The sequence below is a fragment of the Natrix helvetica genome (assembly GCF_964273705.1).
Source record: "Natrix helvetica genome assembly, chromosome: 1".
Lineage (NCBI taxonomy): Eukaryota > Metazoa > Chordata > Lepidosauria > Squamata > Natricidae > Natrix > Natrix helvetica.
In genome coordinates this window covers 306,307,942-306,315,675 of record NC_138548.1, presented here as the reverse complement: position 1 = coordinate 306,315,675, position 7,734 = coordinate 306,307,942, and the positions used below count along the sequence as shown (strand labels likewise).

Below are 7,734 nucleotides of genomic sequence, written 5' to 3'. Positions count from 1 at the left end.
CTAAGATATAATACAGCCCAGGTTCAAATCCCAGTAAGGGTATGGCTAGCTGATGAGAGCTAATTAGCTCGAAATAGATCTATACTAGTCTCCCTTTATTTATTTATCAGTACAAATACAACATATACATATACATATACATACACACACACACACACACACACACACACACACACACACACATATATATATATATATATATATATATATATATAATGTTGTATTTGTACTGATAAATAAATAAAGGGAGACTAGTATAGATCTATTTCGATTTAATTAGCTCTCATCAGCTAATTAGCTCTCATCAGCTAGCCATACCCTTACTGGGATTTGGCTAGCTGATGAGAGCTAATTAGCTCGAAATAGATCTATACTAGTCTCCCTTTATTTATTTATCAGTACAAATACAACACAAATATAAAAAGGCAACATTAAAAATAAAAATATGGTTTTCTGCCTGCATGGTCTTCTGTGATGAGCCGAAGGACAGAAAGAGGGAGTAGTGACCTTCCTCCCATATTTAGGCATACCAGGGGTTGTAACACAAATACATATATATATCCTGTCCTATACTGAATTAATGTGCACTAAAATTGGTTTATATAGGTATTATCAAGCATACTCTAGCCACAGATTTTCCTCTTTACAAATGGGCTGCAATCTGGGTCACCCTTCCCAACATAGATTTTTCAATAAAATGCATCCTTCCTTATCATCCATGCTTGGGTCTTATTAGAATACTATATAATATTTTGTTAGTATATGTGGCTAGGCCCAGAATTGTTAGTATTCAGAAACACTTGCAAGTGATAAAGAAAGCACTGTTCTGTTCTGATGTCTTCTGCAGATTAGCATTGCACTGCAACAATGGTGTAATTCAGAATTCTACATTTTCTGTTGAACTCAGAAATCCAGAAGGACTAGTATAATGATGATGATGAATGGACCATGCATCCACTCTTTTGTCCTGATTGTTTTTCTACCATGAACAAAAATAGAGGCCTCTTGGAATGGAAAAGGGGGGAAATGTTTCCCCTGCTTTGGTCTATTGAAAATATTGAATGCTTTTCTGCGTGGTCTTAAATAGTGATTTTATCAGTACAAAGAACTTGCAGAAAATGTAAGAAATTCGTTGCTAAATGTTTTAACTTAATTTTTTATTGAAATATTTTCCAAGGCAACTTAAAATAGTCCAAAACTTTGATGTTGAGTTTATAATCCACGAAGAGAAAATAACAGACTAAAAGTGTCATAAAGAAAAGGTGGACTGAACATAGTTTTAAGAGGCCTTTCCTTTGTTTTTGTTTTTATTTGGGTGGAAAGAATGCATCCAACCTCCAGTAGATGTTTACTTCTGGCCATGGTGGGAAGAAACTGTTTATGCCTCATTCCTACGATCTGTGGACAAGTGAGCAGCCAGCAGTTCCTTTTCTGCTATTGGCTGGACCCAGCTTATTTTCTTGTGCAATGCAAATGCAACTTGCTAATGTTCTTAATCAGACTTGCTATAGCAAACTGTTTCTCACAGTCTTCAACGTTTTCAGGAAATTCAAATGACACTGAACGATAGCAGCTCTTACCTGCACCCAACACTCAAAATACATCACTCATTGATTACTGGGATTTAATCTGTGTGAAAAGATTACCATCTCTCTCACGCAAATCTCTAGAGACCATGGTTTCTCGGTGTGTGAATTTCAACTTCCATGTTGCATGGTGGCAAGTCCACATATATCCAGATTGTCAAGTTTGAGAAACACTGGAGATATAGAACCCAGACAACACACTACTAAATGACAAAGGGGAGAAGAGGGAGGAAAATAGAAAAGAATCAATATATAAGTATATGTTCAAGAATGAGACATAGATAAAAAAAAAATAGGTAGGATATGATAGTGAGGAAAAGGGAATGGCATATGATTAGTATAAAATTATATCCGGGCTTGCGGGAGTATCACCCTGAAAATACACCAATTGAGAGATGAAAAGACATACCATAACAACAGAAAAGGAAAGGAAGAGAGGAGGAGAGAAGAGAGGGAAGGAGAGGGAAGGAAGAAAGAGGAAAGGAGAGGAAAACTGGAAGGGATAGAAAGAGGAGGGAGGGGAGGGAGGGGAAGAAGAGAGGAGTAGGGGAGAGGCAAGAGAAGAATGGAAGAGAAAGGAGAGGAGGAAAGAAGAAAATAGAGAAGAGAGGGACAGAGAATAGAAAGAAAAAGTAGGGTGGTGATAACACAAAATAGGTGTATGGGATGGTAAACAAAGCAACCCAGAAAGTATATTTAAACTTTTTATATAGAAAAACAAATACACAAAAGTGATAAACATAAATATGAATTATAACTATGTGAATGTATACCTGTAACGGTATGTGAGAGATTAAAAATAAATAAAAAATAAAAAAGTTTGAGAAACAGTTTCACCACTTTGAAAACCGCTTCACTCTTTCCACTCATTTCGCCAGGTCTGTCCTCCTCTTGCTTTTATTATTGTACTGTTTGAAATCACTAGATTTCCTTCCATAGCAATAGGTGTAAAAGCCTAACTGGATTTATATCTTTGAGTGATATTGGAATAGGAATGAATTTATCTCCTTTGTGGACTGGGAATGAAGGCACCATTAGAGAGTCATGGCAGAGCAAAAAAAAATGTTGCTATGGTACATTCATGATGTGCTAGGAAGGGGCAACTAGTAAAACAGCAAATCATGATCTGTATCTTCTGGTTGTGATGACATCTCGCAATCCTCTTAAGACAGTCAGTTTAGTACAGTGATTAAGGCACCAGGCTAGAAACCAGGAGATTGTGAGTTCAGGTTCCATCTTAGGCACAAGTTGTCTAAGGTGACCTTGGACCAGCTATTCTCTCTCAACCTAGGAAGCCGATAAAAGCAAACTACTGAAATTTTGCCAAGATAACTTCAGGGACTTGTCCAGGTGGTTGAAAGAAGTCAGCACTGACTGGAAGGCATCCTCCTTCCCCAAAGTCCTACCAGCTGGTGTTCTTCAGAGGGGCTGGTTGCTGGGTATCAGGCAATAAGGACAAAAGGGGCAGTGCGGGTGAGGGAGGGCAAATATTTAGATGTTAAGTCCCAGCCTTCAACTGGAAATTTTTCACTGCAAAGGTTGAATATAAAGGAGCGTTCAGTCTACTCTACACCCAAAACGGAAAGGCTAACAGCCGTGACTTTGTGCAGCATAACACAGTCCAGGCCCTTGGAAGAGCATCTCAGTGAAGGTTTTCACATTTCCCGCCACAAGACCAGGCCCGCAAAGGCGGCTTCCCGCGCCACGCAGGCGCGCTGGCAGCTCCTTCCCTTCCCCGGCCGCCGATGCCTTTCCTTCGCCGCGGCCGCCCATCTCCTCCCCTCCTGCGGGCCTTCTCCAATGCCGGTCTGGGCCGGCGCCGGGAGGAGGTGCAGGAGCGCCTGATGGGGTTCTCCGGGCGCCGGCCCTGATCAGGTGGGTTCGCCGGTGAGTTTGATGTCGCGTGTCGGTCTTCCTCGGCGGCGGCTCGCATCTCGCAGTTGTTCCAAGCTGGTTTTCACCGAGGCTCAGCCCCCTCGGTGCTGGGGTTTGCTAGGGCCCTGTGGCCTCTCTTCACTCCCCGCCCCCGATATTCCCTGCCTGCCTCTGGGCCAGCTCTCGAATTGGTCCTCCTCCTCATTATTATTTTTTTTACAAGTGAAGATAGTCTGTGTGGATGTCTTAAGTGCTCATCTTCTCAACACTTGAGCATTCTATATTGTCTTCTTCATTTCCTGCTACTCCAAATAGAAGCAAACAGGTGTGTGTGTGTGTATGTATAAATATATACATATGTATTTGTGTTACAACCCGAAATAGATCTATACTAGTCTCCCTTTATTTATTTATCAGTACAAATACAACACAAATATATACATATTATATACATATAAATATATACATAATATATACATATAAATAAAGATACCCCTCAGTGCTTGATAGCTGTTAGCTTCATTTGAACTGCTGTTGGAAATCTGTGTTCAGATTTTTTTTTACTCTTTTCAAAGCATTCAATGTTAAATATTCCAATTGTACAGGGTGGGTTTTTTTTTTACAATTTGCTTTTGGCTGTTTCCAGGCAGTAATATTATATTTCCTCTTGCAGAAATACCATAACTTTGGTATTTGTTCTTCCAACATTAAGTATTCTAAAGTCCCATTATTGACTTTTATGTGAGACAAACATCCATTTTATATTCCCATTGAGGTAAGTTAAAAATAATGGCGCTGAACCAATCACATGTTATTTTTTGAAAATTTCATTTACATATTAAAATCTTTTAAAAAATCTTAAGAGGCCAGAACTGACCAGAATGTTCACTGAACTTTTTTCCAGATTTTTCCTGTGCAATATAAGATTTAATTTCTCCCTTTCATTTAGTGGCTCAGAAAAGCTGACCATGTAGGAAAACACATAATAATGAAACTATTCTTAAGATTTTTACTGCCTAAAATAAAAAGATTGATCCATCCTTTTTTTTAATACTACATTTTACTTCGAGTAATTTACCTCCTTATATGGGATGCAAAGAAATGCCCCTGTTCCACCTCATTAAAAAAAGCTGTGAGTGCAAATTGTGACAATTCATCTAATTCATTGGTACTTGCATAATCCCATTGGTGGAATTAAGCAGTATTAAAATATTGTGAAGTTCAAAGAATTATATATGTCTTGAGATAGGAGTGTATTTCTTCAATGATGTGGTTTTGTCATTATTTCATAATAAAATGTTTCATCCTTACTTTGCACTTAAATATATGATCTGTTTTATACATAAATATTTTCATTTGTGAGGTTTGGTGATTTTTGGATGGCATTATTGTTTGTTTTAATAAAAATTTTATTGGTTTTTCAACATTTATAGGGAAAAGGGTAAATGGACAGGTATACAAATTTTGGCAGTTGCAAAATGTGGCAGGCGTCCCTCCCTCCATACTCATAGTATACATTTATATATAATGCGCTGGAATATAATTGATTACAATCAGCATATTAGTTCTATTACTAAATTCAATCAGATTAGACATTACAGTATAAAATCCAGATATAATTCCATTATCACTTTCGGTCAGTTTATAATAATATGATTTTCTTGTTTATTTTTGTGATCTGAGTCTTCTTGCTATTGCCCCATCTCCCTCCACTGGCAGAGCTCTGGCCCCTCCCATGTCCTGTGTGTCCGTTGTAGTGTCTTGTGTTTTTTCTAGGAGTGTTTTATTTTTTTCCATAAAGGCCTGCGCCTCTATGGGTGAGTTGATTCTGATTCTTGTCTCCTCCCAGAATATCAGCATACCTTCAGGCATCAACCATCTAAACCACACCCCTTTCTGGTATAATTTATTCGCTAATTGCGAATAATTCTTCCTTTTTTCTCTAATCTTCTTAGGGATCTGCTTCAGAATGGTTATCTCCATATCATGGTATGTCAATGCTTGCCCCCTCTGTACACCCAGAATTTCATCTCTTGTGCTTTTTCTAAGAAATTTAATGTGAACCTCCCTAGGTACATTGTGTGTTCTAGCATAAGCTGAGTTCACTCTATAAACCAGGTCTATATCCCACCCCATCTGTTGTTTTTCTTTGTGTGTGTAGTCAGCCAGGATGTTTGTCATGATGTCCTTTATGTTTTCCCCATCTTCTTCTATAACATTTTGAAATCTAAGGTAATAGGACATTCTCTCAAATTCTATTTTCATCTGTTGGATGTCAAGATCTTTGTTCCCTTTCTGCACAGCTTCTACCCCCCCCCCCTCACCTCCTCCACTTCCCCTTCCACAAGATTCAGTCTTTGTGAGTTCTTATATATTTGGGCTTGATTTTCTTTAATTTCATCTTTCATTTCCCTTAGCTGTTTCTTAATTTCCTCCTGGCCCTGTAAAATTTGTTGAAGCATTTGTTGAAAGTCCATCTCTGTAGTCTTAGGTTGCATCAGTTCTGATATCTTTGACTGTGTGGCTGGACTGGATGTTGCGGATGTTGGAGCAGAAGTGGCAAAGCCAGGTTTTCCAGGAGGTGGTCTTTTAGATGCCATCCTTTATAACGTTAGAAGTTCAGTCCATATATAAGATAGACAGTTAGAAAAGAAGGGTAGCCAGGTGAGTCTCGGGAGCAGAAGAGCCAGGCAGAAGAGAGTCTCTCTAATAAATCTGGCAGTAGATAGAAAATTTCCCCTAGGAAGTTTAAAAAATACCAATCCACAAGAGATTCCTCTGGGAGACACGGAGACAAAGACCGGAAGCCTGAATTTTAAAGGTGGAGTCAGGTTTCACAGTTCATAAAGACAACGGAAGTGTGCCATCTTGCCCTGCCAGTTTTGGGCACAGAGGCATAACAAAGTTTTAAAAAGTTCCAAAAGTCCTCAAATCACAGTAATATGTAGAAATAAGTTGAAGAGAAAATCATCTCAGCCTGGGTGAGGCTTCATTCGTTGGCTCTCCCCCCTCCTCCTTCCCCGGGGGCTGAGAGCAGAATTGTTCCTCGCCGCTTGTCCAAGGGGGGGGGGAACCCCCCTCCCTCCAGCCGCGCCTCCAAAATGCTCCGAAAGTAAAAATCTTTTTAAAAAGCTGAATAGTTCTTCATGCAAAGTAGGGAATGAAGAGAGAAGCAACCTCACCGCCCTGCAGCCGCTTCCTTCTATTGTTGCATTCTCCAGTCGGCTTATAGCGAGGCGCGAGGCGCAGAAACGCGAAGCGCCCTCCGGGCTTGCTCCCCGGTGCCTTGGGCGCGCGAGAGACCTCCCGCCGGCCGCCGCCGCTGCAGGAGTCCTCTGCGATGCCGCCCCTCCGGCAGGACCCCTCTGTGGGGTGTCCTGTGCCCCCCAAGGAGTGGGGAAGCCCACCGGGAAGCCGGAGCGGGCAAAGAGCTGCCCGCCGCCGCCGCCGGCGGAACTGGAACTCCGACATTATTGTTTATATTACCAATTTTTTGGAGTTTATTAAAACTGATTCAAATTACAGGGTGTGTGTATACTACATTTATAAAAACTGCCCTTGAATTCTTCATTTTTAATGTTATTTTACACATATTACCATTTTCTGCATTAACAAATAATAAAAGGTGATAGACTAGATAGCATACTGATGACAGAAAAATATTTTTTTTCTTTTGTACTGTTGTTTTGATGCTTAGTTTATTAGAGAGAAACTTGTTTTAGCAGCTTTGCATTGTTGCCTATAAAAACTGGGTGCCAAACCTGTGGGGTAATTGGTCTCAGGATAGTATGTACAATTAAACCAAGCACTTTCAATTGCTTTTGAAGCAATATTTTCATCTTCTTTCTCAACGGTAACTCTCTTGTGGTAATTGTATGTGTTAGATAACAAGAGAATATATAAACAAATGAGGCACTATTTAAGTATTCCTGCGTAAAGAATGCACAACTTAATTCAGAAACACATTATAAACAAAACGGCCAGAATTGCAGTTTATTTCTCTATGTAGTTAATTTTCCCATGTTGGCATCTAGCCTATGTTAGTTAAAAATTATTACTGTTCTGTTCCCTTATGGTTAATACAAAACACATTGATTATTCAGGCAATATTATACATAAGCATCTTTAAAGTTACCATAAGTTTCAGGGTTAGACATGTTAAAAAATGATTAAAACAATACATTTCAGCATTAAAAGTATCAGAAAAATGTAATATGCAAAAGTAAATAGTGCAATGCTTAATCTCCAAAAATCTAAAACTAATATACCTATA

The 7,734-nt window shown here is 39.3% G+C and overlaps 1 protein-coding gene across 1 annotated transcript in view; it reads left to right on the top strand.

Annotated features, from left to right (window-relative positions):
* Window positions 1-3,322: 3,322 nt before the first annotated feature.
* PTPDC1 (protein tyrosine phosphatase domain containing 1) overlaps window positions 3,323-7,734 on the top strand; it is a 53,765-nt gene continuing 49,353 nt past the window's right edge. Inside the window, exon 1 of the mRNA XM_081938159.1 lies at window positions 3,323-3,473. The gene's annotated coding sequence lies outside the window, so the exon portion shown is untranslated. The remainder of the gene's footprint in view (window positions 3,474-7,734) is intronic.